This window comes from Acinonyx jubatus, chromosome C1, assembly GCF_027475565.1.
Source record: "Acinonyx jubatus isolate Ajub_Pintada_27869175 chromosome C1, VMU_Ajub_asm_v1.0, whole genome shotgun sequence".
Taxonomy (NCBI): Eukaryota; Metazoa; Chordata; class Mammalia; order Carnivora; family Felidae; genus Acinonyx; species Acinonyx jubatus.
Genome location: NC_069381.1, coordinates 105,004,899 through 105,024,023, shown reverse-complemented (window position 1 = coordinate 105,024,023; position 19,125 = coordinate 105,004,899). Strand labels below are relative to the sequence as shown.

At 41.0% G+C, this 19,125-nt stretch overlaps 1 long non-coding RNA gene across 1 annotated transcript in view; it reads right to left on the bottom strand.

Moving 5' to 3' along the window:
- The window catches only part of LOC113598291 (uncharacterized), a 107,189-nt gene that overhangs the window by 50,776 nt on the left and 37,288 nt on the right, over nt 1–19,125 (bottom strand). The gene's annotated exons all lie outside the window — the stretch shown is intronic.

Here is a 19,125-nt window from a genome sequence, read left to right as displayed (position 1 = left end):
ACTTCCCCATACTCAAAATTACGTCTTTTTCTTATATCACTAGAAAGATATATGACCAAATGGCAATTATACACCATGCAAAAGTAATAAGGAGCCCAAGGAAAAAAGAACTTAACATAATCATTGTCCCACACAATCACCTTCAGGTTGAAAAAAGGCTTAGCTTAATCATGAATCACACCATAATTATTACCCAAACATCAACCCAAGTGGGTATTAGCCAAGTCAAACCAAGATTAGTACACAGAAATTACTAACCACAGGTCCTTCTTCCAAAGACACTAGGAACTGTTTTCCAATGGAGATTAATGAAAGCAGAGACTTTTTTGCTGAAATATTTTGACAAAGGAAAAGCAACAAAGAAAATGCCCTCTCCACCCTGGAAAGAAAACACAAAGAGTTGATGCTGGCAGGTGAAGAAATAAAGAAAGAACAGTACAAATGTGTACAAGTTCTACCATTAGAAGCATATCCCTCTGTGAGAACCATACCCAAGTTTTCCCTCTCCATAACATCAGACCAGAATGCACATTAGAAAATATCTAGGCCAGTGCTCCCATTCTGCAGATGCATGTGTCACACAAATAATCCATACCAAAACAGCAATTAGTCCTCAAGTCTCCTAATTCTGAGTTTTATAAAAGTACTTACAAAAGCTATCTCTCCTTCACTTTTACTTGAACAGATCAAGATAAAGTGAAATTAACGGCCAAGGTTTAAATGATCCCCAATGTGGACAGGTATTTAATGAAAAGCAACAAACAAGCTCATTTTTTTCTAAGTGTTCTCAAACAATATTCTGTCTATGCTTGCTCTCCACAAGCCACTCGAAGGGGGCACTACCCCCTACTGGCTTCCTCCTTCCCTGCTTGAAGTGCTGTCCCCAGGTACCCCTACCAAAGCTGCAAAACCTATAGAAGGTACCAGCTGTGCAGTCCTCACTGAATTGCACCATCAGGAATGTGAAAACAATTCCTCTCTCCATTTCTGTGGCACAATTTGCCACCTTGCCTCCAGTGTCATAACCAGCTAGTTCAGCTTCTGAGGCCCTTCCCTAGAGGAGTCAGGCCTAACTAACAGGCTGAAGAACTAGAAATTACAATGAGGGAAACAGTGCAGACCTAGCCTAACTAAGGTGGAGGTACTGATGGAATGATGGACAGTCATTACAACAGAGATAGCCAGGTATGTATATCTCTCAGCACTTTCAGAAGAACCCATAGACAACTGAAATTGTTTTCTTTCATATCTCTGTCCACTCAACAAGGGAATCACCAGACACTCCTCTTTGCTAGCTGAGAGAAAATGGTTTAGCCAAAAAGATACAAGCAAGATTCACTGGGCAAATCCCAGTTACAATTTTCTGTCCTCTCTTTCCCTTATGAAACGTGTTTTTGACTGTTCCTTAACTCAATCAGCCAACTCCCTCACATGTCAATCAACGATCTTCATGCAAAATAACTAAATGTCTGAGTTTTTCTTTCACTGGGACACTCTTAAGGTGCAGACATTTTCCTAGCTCGTTCTTACCTGCACATAAACTTCCTCCAAAGTATACCAATCCCTGGCAAGTTTATCTGATGGACAGAGGGATACAGAGCAGTAGAATAGGGAAGTGAAAGAGACCAACACAGGCTTATTATTCACAATCAGACTTCACAGCCAGTCTCATGTGACAAGTCTTCTTAAAGTATGGGCCTGCCTTCCATTGTTGGTCTGCACACTGTTCTTGGTGCAGAGCAAGGTAAGCACAGAAATTAAGGGTGAAGATTTAGAAACTTTTTATAACAATTTAGCAGTGGTGCAATATTCAAGGTTTGACCACTTTTATTTTTTTATTGAAGAATAAACTTGTGGTCTTATATTACTTTCAGGTGTACATTATAATGGTTCAACAATTCTACATATTTCTCACTGCTCATTGAGATAAGTGAACCCTCAATCTCCCATATGTATTTCACTCAATCCCCTACCCACCTCCTCTCTGGCAACTACTAGTTTGTCCTCTATATTTTTTTTTCTGTTTTTTTTTAAGTGATGACTTTCTGGAAACATTTTATTTTTTCTCCTTAATTTTTTTAGTTGTCTACTAGACATGTAACGTTATACTCATTTCAGATGCACAATGTAATGATTTGATATTTGTGTACACCATGAAATGATCACTACAATAAATCTAGTACCATCTGTCACCATACAAAGTTATAATTTTTTTCCTTATGACAATGAGAACATTTTTTAAGTTTATTTATTAGAGACAGAGAGACAGAGAGAGAACAAGTGAGGAGGGCCAGAGAAAGAAGGGGACAGAGGATCTGAAGCAGGTTCTGTGCTGACAGCAGAGAGCCTGATGCAGGGCTTGAACTCACAAACCATGAGATCGTGACCTGAGCCAAAGTCAGAAGTTTAACCAACTGAGCCACCCAAGTGCCCCTACAATGAAAACTTTTTAAAGATTTACTCTTTTGGCAACTTTCAGTATGCACTACAATACTGACTATGTCACCATGCTGTACATTACATCCCTATGACTTATTTATTCTATAACTAGAAATTCATACCTCTTGAGCCCCTTCATCCATTTTACCTACTCTCAACACCCCTCCCCCTGGCAACCACCATTCTGTTCTCTATATCTACAACTTTTGTGTTTTTAGATTCTCTGTATTTAAGGGCAATTTTTTTGGTATCTTTTTTTCCTTGGTCATTTGTTCCTTAAATACACATGGGAGTGAAATCTTAGGGTATTTGTTTTTCTCTGTTAGACTCATTTCACTTAACACTATACCCTCTAGGTCCATCTATGTTGTTACAAATGGCGAGATCTCATTCTTTTTCATGGCTGAGTTATATTCCATTGTAGGTATGTGTGTGTATGTATATGTGTGTGTGTGTGTGTGTGTGTGTGTGTGTGTGTGTGTGTATGTGTCACATCTTTTTTTATCCATTCATCTATCAATGGATACTTGGGCTGCTTCCATATCTCAGCTATTGTCAATAATGACCATTTTTAAGAAAGTCTCAGTCCCTTAAGAAAGGTAAATCCTGATCTTTCACACCTAAATAGTTTTAAAAACACTGTTCTATAATTCTCACTACAAATGGTTATTTAGATTTTACCCAGTAGATAAGCTACAGAAGAATTGTGAGCAGAGAAATTCCTTAATCAAATGTCTACATCAAATGGTATGGACCTTCTCTATCCTAGAGAAGATGAGAGGTAAAGAGGCCTGTCTGTGAGAGGGCAATGGTGCAAGGGAGAAATACAAGAGTGTGAACCACTCTTCATGACAGTAACATACGAACAATGAAGTCAACCGAATTTGGTCATCAATTGAATCTGGAGGTAGAGAAGGGGAAGGAATCTAAGGTTATTCCTAGGATTCTACCTTCAGCAACTGGATGAAGGATGAGGTCATTCAATGAGGTAAAGAGTAAAATTAGAGAAGGAAAAACGGTAAGATCCATTTTGGACACTGTGAGCTTGAGAGTCCCAAGAGAGAGTCAGGCAGAGCTTTCCTGAACAAATGGATATGTGTGTCTATACATCAAACAAGAGCTCATATCAGAGCAATTCACACAGTAGTTTACTGAACTGTTTAAAATACAGACTTTGGAGCCAAATGCTGTCTAGGGAGAGTCTCAGCTTTGTCATTAATATTCTGTGCACTTTGAGCAACTACTCAAGATCTCTATGCCTTGGTATCCTCACCTAAAAATTATAGATAATAAAGTACCTACCTTAACATGGTTGTGAAAATTGAGGTGATACATGAGTAATACTTAAGATGGTGCCTAGCTCATAATAAGCATTCAATAAATGTTTGCCATTATGGATGAGGCTATAGGAATGATTGAAATGGGAGGGTGAAGAGTGAGAACCAAGGATAGAATATCGAGAAAACCTACCATTAGCCACCCACAGTCACATACAAATAGGCGGTAGAAGCAAGATATGAAACCTGATTCTGATTTCTATGTACTTTTCAATGAAAAGGAGAGAGTGTTATCAACATTCCAACAGTTCAAGTACCCTAGAATAGTCAAATAAAATGAGGAATGAAATATGTTCACTGAATTAGTAACTTGACATTTGACTTGGAAACAGCTTTAGCAAGGTGATGATACAAACTCTGTTGGAAGGCTTAGGTGTAAATGGTTTTTAAGGAATTAGATATAAAAAAGGAAGTTTGAAGTAATGAACTAGCCTCACTACTCCTATAAGAAAGCCAAAAATTATTTTCTAACCAAATCCCTTAAGTTTTTCCCAACCCTAAGTGCCCTGGGGTGTAGGGGTTGCAGGGGTGGAGGTTGGGAAAACAGTTTGCAAGAGATAATTTTTGAGAATTAAGCAGGGATCAGATCATGTAGCATCTTGGAAGTCACAGTAAGAAGACTGATGTTTTTTAATTATAGTAAAAACACATAAAATGTATCATTTTATCCATTTCTGAGGACACAGTTCAGTAGTATACAGTGTATTCACATTGTTGTGCAACCAATCTCCAGGACTTTTTCATCTTGCAAAACTGAAGCTTTATACTTATTAAATAATAACTCCCTATTTCCCCCTCCCCCTGGCACCTAGCAATCACCATTCTACCTTCTGTTTTTATTAATTTAACTATTTAAGATACCTCATATAGAATCATAGAGTATTTGTCTTTTTGTGACTGGCTCATTTCACTTATCACACTGTCCTCAAGGTTCATCCATATTGTAGCATGTATCAGAATCTCCTCCCTTTTTAAGGCTAAATAATACTCCATTCTTTGTATATACCACATTTTGTTTATTCATTCCTCTATGGATATTTAGTTCGCTTCTACCTTTTGACTATTTACAATAATGCTGCTATGAACATGGGTGTGCAAATACCTCTGTCAGATCCTGATTTGATTCTTTGGGCTATATATCTAGAAGTAGAATTGCTAGATCATATAGCAATTTTATTTTTAATTTTCTAAGGAACCACAATACTATTTTCCACAGCAGCTGTATGATTTTACATTCCCACCAATAGTGCACAAAGGTCCCAATTTCTCCACATCCTCACCCACATTTGTTATCTTCTGTTCTTTCGACAGTAGCTATGTTTCCTGCTCCTGAGAGTGCTGGTGCTTCAGGAAATGTTTTTGGTGTGTGCTGTGTGCACTCTGCTGCTGTGTTTTGGCTGTTCTTTCCCTCAGGTCAGTCCTCTGCAGAGCTTCTTTTTGCCTGTCGTGGAGAATGTTTGGACTTTGTCTAGTGTGTGGCGAGTTTTAACTAGGTGTGCTCTGGTCTGCTTGTTAAAAGAGGCCTGATCTTATTTTCACTAGAACTGAAGTTTTTTAGCACTCTATGGTCAGTAGACTTGGTGTGTGTGGTCCGTGCTGGCCTTCTGAGGGAGGGACTCACTGCCTCTCTGGCTCTCAGACACACCTGCCCTAGTTCATTAGTATCTGCAGAGTGCAGGAGAGGGGACCTTGATGTAAGAGGCTCAAGCCTCCACTGTGGGCCCCATGCTGCTCACAAAAGTTAGTCTGGGAGGGAGGGAAAAGTGGCACCAGCACCTCCTCATCTGTAGAGAGGGGAGTTCACAACTGCTACTGTCTGGGAAGCTCTCACACGAGAGTGAACAATCTCCTCTCATTGTCCCAGGCCTCCCTCATATCCCTGCCTCGATCCTGTCTGTGCTGGCCTCCCTCATACCCCTGCCTTGAACCTGTCTACACTGGCCTCCCTCATACCCCTGCCTCAATCCTGTCTGCGCTGGCCTCCCTCATATCTCTGCCTCGATCCTATCTACGCTGGCCTCCCTCCTATCTCTGCCTCGATCCTGTCTGCACTGGCCTCCCTCATATCCCTGCCTTGATCCTGTCTGTGCTGGCCTCCCTCATATCCCTGCCTCAATCCTGTCTGTGATGGGGCCGTCTGCTTGCCCTGCAGCACAGTGCACCTGTGTTTTCTCTCAGGTACACCAGCTGAGTTTTGAAACTCCAAATTTTAGGTATCCAGTGCACCATGGACCCTCGATGATCCTCATGAGAAGGGTCTCACTGGGCTGTGGCTGGTGCCCATTTGTCCCAGAAGGGCACTTGCACAAACACACAGGGGCTTGGAATTTAGAGTAAAACACAGCAAAGCACCAGCGTCCAGGTTAGCAGCCCTCAGCAGGTGTCTCTGCCCCTATGCTAATGAACAGGATAGCACAATGGCATCCCCTGGCTCTTCTGTCCCTGAGAGGCAGTGCCACCTCTCCCGAATGCACTCCAAGAAGAGGAACCTTCTCTCCCAGTGCAACTCAGAGATTCCTCAGACCATGCTGTGTGCTCCAGGGCCTCCGCCCTCCTCCATGGGAGCACCACTGTGCCTGCTGGGTTCCACACCCTCCATGACATGGACTTCTAAAACCCCAGCCTTTGAGCTCCACTGGTTGTAAAAACTCACAATAATCAGCCCCTCTCACTCTCCCAGTCAATGATTCTGGGGAAGTGTTTCTCTTGTGCAGTCTCCTGTGTGCTGCTCTCTCTCTACACCCCTCTCTGTGATCAGGGCTCCCTGCTCTCCACAGCATCCAAGATTCTTTTCTCCCCCAAATCACATCTCCGCAGCTCCTACCTTCCCCAATGTGACCATTTTTATACCTCTAGATGTGCAGTTTTGCTCTCTCAGTCCTAAGATCAATTTCTTGGGTGTTCAGAATGATTTGATATTTATCTAGCTGTCTCGAGGGATGAGGCAAGCATAGGATCTCCCCACCACTCTGCCACCTTAACTCCTCTTATCTTCTGACAGGAAGAACCAACAATGGGTTTTAAACAGAGAAGTCACATAATTAGATCTGCATTTTATTTTTTTTAATGTTTATTTATTTTTGACAGAGAGAGCGCGCACGTGAGCAGGTGGGGGAGGGGCAGAGAGACACACTGAGCTGTCAGCACAGAGCCCTACGTGGGGCCCAAGCTCACAAACCACAAGATCATGACCTGAGCCAAAGTCAGATGTTTAACCGGCCGAGCCACCAAGGCGCCCCTAGATCTGTATTTTAAGAGGTTATTTTGGTGGCAAGACAGGAAGGGGGTGACATTTGTGGCAAGAAGACTAGCTGGGAGACTGCTGCAATATCTAATCAGTAAGAGCAAAGCAGTGTGGAGTGTCAAAGACATGACAGATAACATGGATATAATGCAGGGACAGATAGAAGGTGGTGATCGTGCAGGCGGAAAGAGTCTTGGGTAATCTGCCAGATTTCTGGATTGGACTTCTAAGTAAACAGAGCATGTCTGAGGTGGAAAAGCAATGCTTTTATAAATGAATGCACTCTCTAAGAATTTTACCATTGAATCACATGCCAACCAGAGATGATATACTAATCACCTGAGGGCCAAATCTAGCCTACAGATGAGTTTTACTTGGCTTGCACCATGTTAACCCAAGTATTCTGAATCTGAGTTTGTTTTAGGTGATTCCACATAAAAACACAGACAGCTTCAAAGAAAGGACTTCTCTTCAAAATTCTAAGTTAAGGCATCTGTGGATTAGCATCTTCTGGTAACAATCAGCAATACTTGAGAAGTAAGATTGCCACCCACTGGCTAGACTGATACCAGCCCTCATGCCCTCTAACTGAAGGCAGCCTCACTTATTTAGATCATCTACCTGCCTAACTCCATCTCTGACCTGATCCCTTTAGGCGCCCCTGATGCCTAAAGTACAGTGAAGCTCCCCTTACCACTACCAACCCCCATTTCACTCCACAGTCACAGGTAAACCTGAAATAATTCAAGAAAAAACTGGTACCAAAAGGAACAGGAGGTGGGCCTTTCCATGATGGTACAAAAAGGCTTAAAATTCTCTTTTTATCACTGGATCTCTCATACATTCTGAGATGTCTGGTAGTATAAAATGCCAAGAGGGAATCAGAGTGGGATTGGAAGCAGGAAACCTAAAACAAGCCGCTGGACTAGCCACTCTTCCAGGTCTCAAACTAAATGGCTAAAAGAAATTCATGAAGTTCTCCTTGGTCACAGAGGTCATCTGGATAAGACAGCAGACAGGATATGAGGCTGAACCTTGAGGAGTATGCATTTCTCTTGTGTGTATCCTTGGGTATCTATCTTCCTGGAACAGAGTTCATAATGTGTCAGCTATGAGAGGTAAGTCAATTTTCACATTAAATCCTTCATGAAGAATTCTAAAGAATAAGAAGAGAACTATATTTCCAGGGGTAAAATACATGCACCCTGTGGCAGATCTGAAATGGCTACAAACTCTTTAACACTCCTGGTATCAACAGGTGAAGTCTATTTCCCCTATTCTTGGTCTGGGCTGTCCTGTGACTGCTCAGGCCAACAGAGTTAAAGTGGAAGTGACTTATGCCATTTCCAGGCCTAGTCTTTAAAAAGACTGGCAGTTTCTACCTTCATCCAGACAACGGCCAGACCATCTATAAAAACAGAACTCTGGGGGTGCCTGGGTGGCTCAGTCGGTTGAGCATCCAACTCATGGTTTCCGCTTAGGTCATGATCTCAGGGTCATGGGATTGAGCCCCATGTCAGGCTCTATCCTGAGCATGGAGCCTGCTTAAGATTCTCTCTTTCCCTCTGCCCCTCTCCCCCACTCATGCACTCTGGCTCTCTCTCTTTCTCTCTCTGTCTCACTTACTCACTCTCTGTCTCTCAAAATAAAAAAATAATAGAACTCTGACCCACAAACTGCAGAAACCTGACCAGGAAACCAACCCCTTATCTACAATAAACCACCCAGAAAGCCAGCCTGCTTTAAGTTAGATTTGTAGGAAGTCAGACAAACATCCCTAGTAACAATCCTTTTGCAAATCTAACACATAAATTACAAACATGAAGAAACAGCTCAAAATCAAGTTACTAACTGGGTGAAAAGACTTAAAATAATCCTACTGAAAGTGCAGAAAAGTGATAGAAGGATTAAAGTTACTAACGAGAGGTTTAAAGGTAGGAAGATAGTTGATAAACCTTTGGCGAGAAACAAATAAATGGACTAGAGAAGGTGTTCAGAGATATACAACAAAGAAAACTCCCCAGAATTAAAAACTAGCTAGATACCAAGAAAGGGTCCATCATATAACCAGAAAAAAATCAATATAAAATGACATATCTCAACTAAATTACTAAATTTAGGGGCGCCTGGGTGGCTAAGTCAGTTAAGCGTCTGACTTTCGATTTTGGCTCAGGTCATGATCTCACAGTTTCGTGAGTTCAAGCCCCATGTCCAGCTCTGCGCTGACCCTGCAGAGCCTGCTTGGGATTCTCTCTCTCTCTCTCTCTCTCTCTCTCTCTCTCTCTCTCTCTCTCTCTGTCTCCCTCTCCCTCCCCCTCTCTCCCTGCCCTTCCCCTGCTTTTGCTCTCTCTCAAAATAAATAAATAAACTTGAAAGAAATGACTAAACTTAAGAGTTAAAGAATTTTCCAAACCTTGAAGAAGAAAAAGAATATTTTCTCAAGGCACAAAGTCAGATTCAAGTTTTGCTACCCAAAATTCAAGGCCAGCTGACAGCAACAGCAGCATTTGAAGGAAAGTGTGATCAAGAACATAGTGCCTCGCCAGGGTCCTTCAAGCAGCAGATGGTCTCAAATGTCACAGACCTCAGAGAATATGCATCCGTGAAGCTATCATTCAAACATATAAACCTAAAATATGAACTCAAAAGAATTCAAAAAAGGCTAACAATTATGAGAATTATATTTGCCAATAGAATGTAAATATTAAAAAATCTTAACACATAACATAATTATACATAAAAATAGAAAAAGAATAATGTGTACAGATTCAGATAACAGCATATATAATAAAACAACATAGATGTGTATATACACACATGCTATTATCCAAATCTGTAGACAACATTACCTCGCCCTTTCATTGGAAAGAATAGGAAAGAGGAGAAAGGCAGGTGACAGGAAGTAGAAAATTGCTCACAATTAACCAAGCCAATTAATACAGTCAAAACTTGAAACATTTAGGTTTTTAAAACATAAACTACCAGATCTCAAGGTTTTTCATAATTCTTTTTCTTAACAGTAGGTTATTATTCAAAAAACTGTGATTCCTTGTGATAAAGAAATATTTATCTGAAGGCCAGAAAATACTCCACTTTCACTTCATTTTCTTTTTCTTCTGGAAATTTATATAAAATTAAATTTAATAACTTTATTTTAAATAGTATGAAATATAAGATGCCATTTTTCTCTATCTGCCTATATGTCTATTTGTCTATTATCCATCAATGCATCCATTTGTATATAAACAAAGAAATATTCCTAGAATGATAACACTAGTTATTTCTATGTAGTGGGATGTGAGGTAATGTATTAATTTCTTTTTTATAGTTTCTTCAGTGCTTGAACATTTTGTAATATCCTTCTTAATAAGTAAATAAGCAAATCATTATTCCTCTCTAAAAATAAAAACAGCATATTTGTACATTTTTTAAAAGCACAGAAAGGCTCTAAACCAGCTAGGATATGGTGGGGGAGGGGAAGGAGTAGATAGGGAAAAGGAAAATTTTCTAGAGATGTAGCAGAACAGTGTTAAACATTAAAGTTCCCTGAATGCTCATTGAGAGACTCAAGCAAAGATTACAACTACCATTACTAGGAGACCATGCTAAGACTGGACAAAACGGAGCAACTGTTTTAGAATGATACACAGGGGGCGCCTGGGTGGCGCAGTCGGTTAAGCGTCCGACTTCAGCCAGGTCACGATCTCGTGGTCTGTGAGTTCGAGCCCCGCGTCAGGCTCTGGGCTGATGGCTCAGAGCCTGGAGCCTGTTTCCGATTCTGTGTCTCCCTCTCTCTCTGCCCCTCCCCCGTTCATGCTCTGTCTCTCTCTGTCCCAAAAATAAATAAACGTTCAAAAAAAAAAAAAAGAAAATTAAAAAAAAAGAAAATAGAATGGTACACAGGAATTCAGGACCATCAGTGACAAGTCCAACACTGGTAACAGAAAGCTGTACCATCAGCATCAAGGTCAAAGCTAAGTATTATTCATTAGTAACAAGAGAAAAGGAATGAAAATCATAGGAGTTAGCCCCCTCTTGGTGAGGAGAGTGCAGAAGAGGAGGAATGGAGACAGTGGGGTCACTCAAAGGAACATAGAGGGATCAGGTAAGGAACAGCATAGGTCAAGCCCAGGTCACTCATGGAACAGAAAGAGTGAGTGAAACCAAGTTTAGTGCAGCTTGTTGTTGAAAGTTAAATCCTTGTTCCTTCAGGCGATTTAGCAAAGAAGAGCATAGAACTGGCTGTCTTGCTTCTGGGCGTGGAGAAGATAAGAACTCTAGTGACCTACTGGACTGGACATCAAAGGACATGAGTCAAACTTTCCTCAGTCGGGGATGTTGAGGACAGAGAGTTTAATCTATCTCCAATCATTCACTGGTGACTACCAACCATTCTCCACAGTAATAGAAATAAAGGGAAAGAGATGGTGATCCAGGATTTATAGAGGACGAAAATAAAATTAAAATAAGAGAGGAGTACTCAGTCACCAAGCTTTGATCAACATAAGCCTACTGGCAAATAAAATTCTCAACTGTAGCCTTTCTCATTAATTCATTTCCATATTCTCCTAACTAGAAACAAAAGGAATCCAGTTTAAGTTGGCACTCTCAACAGAGTATGCATGCAGAAAGATTGTCTCCAATCCTGAGTTAAAAAAGGAAGGTTTCATAGAAAAAAAAAAACCAAACCATTCGTTCTGATGATTCTAGCAGAATGAAAAGGAGGTGAAACTAACTCTGTTTTTAGTTCATAAACAAGTATTTTATTTATGTAAACTCTAGTTATTTCCAAAGAGAATTTTGGTTAGCCTTTCTCAAATGTAATTTTATTCTTAGGGTTTAGGTATTCTATGAGTACCTGAGCTTCTTGGGTGAAAACAGTGGAAAAAATGGGAGAAAAACTGTGGTAAAACCAAAATTTGCCTGCCTACCATTTGCCAAGCACTGGACAGAGAGTTGAGACACTCATTTCTCTTGTCATCTACTTTCTGAACAGCTGAATCATACCACTCTATCTTTTTAATTTTTAAGTAATTTTATTTAACTTTAAGTAATCTCTACACCCAATGTAGAGATTAAACTCACACGCTCTACTGACTGCTAGCCAGTGCCCCTGAAGACACTTATTTCATTTGAGATTCAACCAAAAATCTCTCTAATCTCCAAGCTAAAGTTTCTGACTTTTTGAGGTGTTATAAATTAATCTTGTAAAAGCCGGTCACAATTCTCCAAGGAGTTAAAACTGCAGGCCTAGATTTCTGATTCTGGAGTCCAAAGCTGCACCTGTAACATCTTGTAGCACATTCCATTACAGAGTTGTATGATATGTTGACTGCTTGTTATATGCCAAGCATTCCGCTGGAGATTATACTTGGATTAACTCATTTAATCTTCATAATAACCTTGGGGTAGGTACTGTTATTATCCATTTTTCAGAGATGAGACAATTAGAACATAATAAGTAAGGTAACTGACTTACTCAAGGACATACAGGAAGGCTGGGACTAGATTTTAATCCCTGGCAGTAAAACTCCAAGACTTCTATTCCTGGCAATGTGGAATACTGCATCCCTACACAACTCAGGAGTTGGGTCAGGAATAAAGACTGTCTACAATCATTGTCTGGCCTTTAGGACTCAGAGGCTCTTGAACTCACTGACATGTCCTATGGGCCCATGAGTTCAAATGAGTAGACTGCAAAAATATTCAAATTAAACAATCAATGGTGAATGCTGTGACTTACTGGTTCTCTGCCTTAGCCTCATACTTTCCACATATTCTTTTGGAAACATAATAGGTCACTTGCCAATAACCAAATAATCATTTACTGTTATGGCAAAATTCAACACCCACTCTGCTTAAAAACTCTCAGCAAACTATGAAGAGAACAGACTTGCATACTTACATAAGCAAAACACATGTACAAAAATGTACATAGATAGTATCACCATTTATAATAGTCAAAAACTGGAAACTACCCAAATATCCAAGAGTAGAAAAAATATGTAATTTGTAATGCATTCATGTAATGCAGTAAAGTAGAACGATGAAAATTAATAACCATGGCTATGTACAAAAATAGGCAAAATTAATCTACAGTGTTAGAAGTTAGCATAATAGTCTTCTGGGGAGTCAGGAGTACCTAGAAGGGGATACAATTGTGGGCTTTCTGGGGGTGCTGGTAATGTTCTGTTTCTTTATTTTTAATTTAAAAAAATTTTTAAACATTTATTTTTGAGAGAGAGCGAGCGAGCACGAGTTGGGGAGGGGAGAGAGAGAGACACAGAATCTGAAGCAGGCTTCAGGCTCTGAGCTGTCAGCACAGAGCCCGATGTGGGGCTTGAACTCACGGAGCGCAAGATCATGACCTGAGCTGAAGTCCAACGCTTAACCAACTGAGCCACCCAGGGGCCCTGGTAGTGTTCTGTTTCTTAATCTGGGTGTTGGTTACATGGAGAGTTCACTTTGAGAAAACTCATCAATTTATACACTTACTGATTTGTGTATCTTTCTGTATATATATTATGCTTCAATAAAAGGCTCAAGGAAAAAAAATAGGAGATTAGGATGCAGAGAGCATGTGAAGAAGTAGAATCCCTTGCTCATCTTCCCTGCTCTTCCTATCCCTCCCACCAAAGGTAACTTGTATTCCTCCCCTATGCTTCCCTCTCCTAGACATCCGCTAGTCATTTGAGAACTCCCTGATAATTACTTTCTAATTCTGCCTTCAATCCCACATGGCAAGATTAGATTTCAGTGCCCTGAATGCTGAGAACCTCAAGATGCCAAAAGGTTTGAAGCACAAAATTATCATGAAATAATCTTAGGAGTGAGGGAGAACACTCTAGGATGGTGGGAAAGCTTAAAGGGAGACAAAAAGCACCTGGGAATTAAGTTTGGGGACGCTGACCTCTGAGGGTCTTGATAGAGAAGGAGAGAAATAACCAGAGACTGAAATCAGAAAGAAAGGAAGATTAGCGCTCACGGAGCAGAGCTGCAGGTGCAGGCTAGAGCGGGACTCAGAGTGGCCAGGGCCTACAGACACACATTCTCCTGCTAAAAAGTTCCTACACACAGGCCCACAAAACCCCAGCCAGGTACTTAACTGTGTCCCCCCAAATGAAGTCTCGCTGACTGCATATAATGTGACTTTAGATAGCAGATCATCTTTCATTCGGAGGGAAGAGAACACATAACACAGGACATCTGAAGTCAGGGACAAAAAGAAGGAACAAATGCAAATTCTGAGTGGGATCCCCACCCTAATCTCATTTCTCTACTACTATTTCTCCTCACTACATTCTTGGCTCTTTTGCTATGTTTTTCCAGTAAGGGCTTCTTCATTCATTCCTCTGGAAATACAGAGGAAATCAGATTAAAAGCAAAAAGCACTAGTTGGAGGAACTCAGTCAGAAACCACAATTCCCCTGAAGCTGTGCTCCGAGAGACAGAGACCTACGGTGATTTCTGAAGTTTAGATGGGGGACAGGGTAGGACTCAGATCACACTGTGCCCCCTGAGCCATTCTTCATGGGGCCTCCAGGAAAATAACCTTCAAAGGGAAAAGTCCTTGAAAAAGGCATTTACATTCTCAGATCTCCTCTTACTGGAAACACATACGAGTACCTACGTTCACACAATTAAAACAGCGAACATTAGGTTGGCAACTAAACTCTGATAATTGTAGAACAATAATATCTATGAGTTTTAACATAACTAAAATGTTAGGTAATGTGCCAGATAACTGACATGATTAGTTTATTTAATACTTTCAACAACCCTTTAAAACAGGCACTTTATCCTCATATTAATGATGAGGAAACAGACTCAGAGAGGCTAAGTAGCTGCCTGAGGTCACAGAGAAGTGAAGGAAAAAGCTGGGAGGCACTCAGGTGAGCCAACTCTAGAACCTTTGCAGCTGGCATGGTTCCAGGCTGGCTTGTGGCCTGGTCTACACAAGAAGGGCACCAATGTAGCGACAGGTATGTTAAGTCAACCCCATCATACTAACTTTCCTCAAAAGGCTTCTTAAGAACAGGAACTGCATAAGGAAAATTAAAATATTCAATAAAACATAGCCACACTATATACAAATTATGCGTAATTCAGCAAAAATTATTTTGGGTGACAGAAATATACTGTGCATGAGCACTAATAGGTCCAAGAGAGAAAGGATGAGAAAAAAGTGGGAGCAGAGCTGGGTTCCAGGGAATGTGAATCAAACATTTTGAACAAAGGGAGGAAGCAAAGACCATCCCAACTCCCTTGAGGTGTACCCCAGGAGGGAAGGGAATTCCCCCTCAAGCAGTCAAGAGTCAAAGGCCCTGGGTCCCACACCATTGCCCTGGTATGCTTCCCGCCACAGAGCCCACCACTAAAAATGTCAGCTCCTGACTCAAGAGATTTTTCCCAGGTTGCTTAGGACACCCTAAAATAGAGAAGACCCCCTAAAATAGAGAGGAATCCCTAGGAAATGACAGGACACTGTGCAAGCAGCTGACTACAAAGAGAGGCTGATAAGAGAATTAGAAAATGCTGTGGAGAGACTGAGCCAGGCTTCTCCCCAACAAGACCTGCACTCCTTAAGGAATTGACAGCCTCAGCCCAAACATGCACTGTTGTTGACGTGAGGCCATCCTTGAAGGACTTCCAGAACCCCACCTCAGTGAGTACTCTGGCTGTAGAGCGATTCACAGCTCGGGATACTTTAGGATACTATTGTCATTGTCTCCTGAATACTCTTCTCCAAGCTATGTGTGGGCTGGGAAAAAAACAAATACTATGCTGGTGAGTCTGCATAATCCTCCTCTCTCCACCTATTTCAGGCCTCCTGACTAATCCTATCAAACCTGGGGGAGAACAGCGTGGCAAAGACAGAGTCCTAGCAAAGCCAGATCAATAATGTCCACGATCAGGGATGAAGGATAAGAAAATGGTAAACTACCAAGAGGCAAGCAAGAGGTCACCAGAAAACCATGATTCCAAGTGTGAAGATTCTTACAAGGAAAGATAGGCTGGGGGGTGGGGGGGGGGGGGGGAGGGTGGCAATGAAAGCAGAACAAAATGAAAGGACACCCCCTACACACCCTCAGTCACCTCAGACAACAGGGTACACCCACAGGATGGAATACTAACCAGCGTAAAAAGAAATGAAGACATTCTTTATGTGCTAGTACAATTTCCAAAAGGTATTATCAAGTGAGAAAAGTTAAGTTCCAGGAAAGTATATATGCCATCATTTACGGGGGAAATGGGAAAATATTTACATGCAAGTATTTGCTTGGATGTACGCAGACTATGTCTGGAAAGTTACAGATAAAATAGTATCACTGATTGCCTCTGGGTAAGTAAAACTCAGCAGTGACAGGCAGGGGTAGGAATGAAATTCATCTTTGTATATCCTTTTATGCCTTTTGTATATATTATCTATTCAAAAATTTTAGCTTAATTTAATTCAAAAATATTTCAAGTCCTGTTTCACTCTATGAGGTACTCCAAATGAGACCTTTCTCATGTGGCCTTCCTTACCTGCACATTTCCCGTATTCTAGCCATCAACTAGCTACACTGGGCTACCAATAGTTACCAACACTGTGAGAATCACTGCCCTTCTCAGGATGCTCCCCCTGCCTAGAATGCATGATCAACAGGTAATTATTGAGTACTTCTACATGTCCAGCATTCTGCAAAGCACTGAGAACACAGTGAGGAATGGAAGAATCTAGCAAGCAAGGGTCTGCTTCTGCAGCACCTCTTGGGAGACATTCCATGATCTTTCTGAGAAGAACAAGTTACTCCCTCATCTGTCATTACACAGCAATTTGGAAACACCTGGATTAGAATCATTACCTCATATTCCAGGTGGTTGCTGCATGTCTACACCCTGCATTAGATTATGAACCACTTGAGGGCAGACGCCATGTCTTCTTTGTACTTATAACCCAATGACTAGTTCGGTGCCCTACATGCGGTAGGCCCTCAAAAAATGCTTGTGAATGAAATGATGACCTCAGGATACTGAGATTCTTCTTTTGAACTTCCCTCAATTACACAGAACTATATTTATCCCTCCAGAACATGGCTCCACCTGGGGTTTGTGGGGGAGGCAGGAGAGTCCTTCATGAGGTCTAGCTCTTCTTTGTGCTCTTCCCACCTGCCTCAATAGCCACAAGGAGGTGTCTGATACTTAGCTATAGAGACATCCTCCCAAAGTACTCACTTTCCAGGCTTTCCAGCCATTTCTGGTGAGAATGTCTCCTTCCATGTCTCAAGTGATGCAGCAGTGAATAAAAAGATTGAATGTGTTGAGTATTTTACCAACTTATAAACTCTCCTTGCCCTACCTGGCTCACTTTCACCTCTAAGAGCAGAGCATCACCTAGCAAATCAATTGTAGTGAACACAGAGGGCAAGAACACCAGAGACAAATTGCAAAATGTGTGTGGGGTCAGCCTGACCATCATCCTGCCCAGACTAAGACAGTCCTGACCAGGGTTATTTTTTAACAGACACTGCAGCCAATAGTCCTGATGGGTGTGCAGGACTATTGGCTTCAGCTGTGGAATACAGTAAAGTATTTCACCTGGAATACCAACTTCAAAATCACTCCTCCTTAAGTGGTAACAAATACCTCCTTCTGGAAACCACTCAACAAAAACTGCAACTCCTCTTCAGTCCTACAATTATGGTTACACATCTCAAAGGGCATTTCCCATGACCAACCATGACTGGCCCACATCAGCATCAGAGAGACCTTACAGAAACAAAATGGATATTACTTTTCCAGCTCATCGAGCAGGAAGACTACAGAATTGCTAATGGGACAACCGTCTGAAATTATATAAATTATTATTTGTCACTGATCTCTGCCTTTGGAGAGTTTGGTCACTTTCACCCCTTACTAAATCTTGGCTTCACTGTGCAAGTCAACATGACTAAGAAACACCTGTGCCACTCTGTCTGGTCACAATGGGAAGAGAAAAAGTTCTCAGTGGGGACAGGGTTCACTATTCCAGGATTCAGTCTTTTAAACATCTAAGTAAAGGGGCACCTGGGTGGCTCAGTCGATTAAGCATCCGACTCTTGATTTTTGACTCAGGTCAGAATCTCATGGTTTGTGAGTTCCAGCCACGCACGCTGCATTGATTGTGGAGAGCCTGCTTAAGATTCTCTGTCTCCTTCTCTCTCTGCCCCTCCCCCACTCGCAATCTCTATCTCTCTGTCTGTCTGTCTGTCTCTCTCACACACACAGTCTCATACATATTTCTGCTAAAATACATATTTTCTATCTTGTGCTTACATTGCTATTTTATTCCCAAATTCAGCTTTTAACATCTACCACTATTCAAATGACCTCTATTAAAGCTTCACACCATTTCATTCCGGCATATACAATCTTCATGCATCTTGAATCTAGGAATAACATCAATACATGCTTTGATTATTTTTGTTACTCTGTTGTCATTAGAGCCTGTATGGAGAGGAAATTGGGGACAGAGATGTGCCTTCTCTGAGATAGCTCTACACTCACTTTGCATTGCTGCATTATACAGCCCTAAGACATGGCAGTCCAAAAGAGATTCAGCATTGTTGATTTTCAGAGAGTTTTATGTAAATATCATATAGCTCTTACTGTGGAACAGATGAGTCACACTGCCTCCTGCACTATTGAATCTAAAGATGTAGGAAATTCTGTGTGTCCTTCTACTCCTTTTGGCTATATGATAATTTAGACAAGTCTTCAGTGAGGTAGATCTAAGGAGAGGTGATCTAAGGAGACCAATTCCATGATTCTCTATTATCTAGATAAGCAATGACTAAATTCTAATCCAATGATTCATCTAATTCTAATTTAGTGATTACATTTATTCAGGTAATATGTATTGAGTTCTAGCATTAAATAAGTGCTTTGATACATGCTAGAGACACAAAGATGAAAAAGCTGTGGAGATAGAGAAAAAAATAAATTTCCTTCAAAATGATAACTCATAACATGAGATAATCCCATAAATGGCAACTACAATTTAGTATATTACCTCCTATATGTAGAACAACATGCTAAGCATGCAAAGGAAACAATGTAAACAATGTGCTAAGGAATAATGAA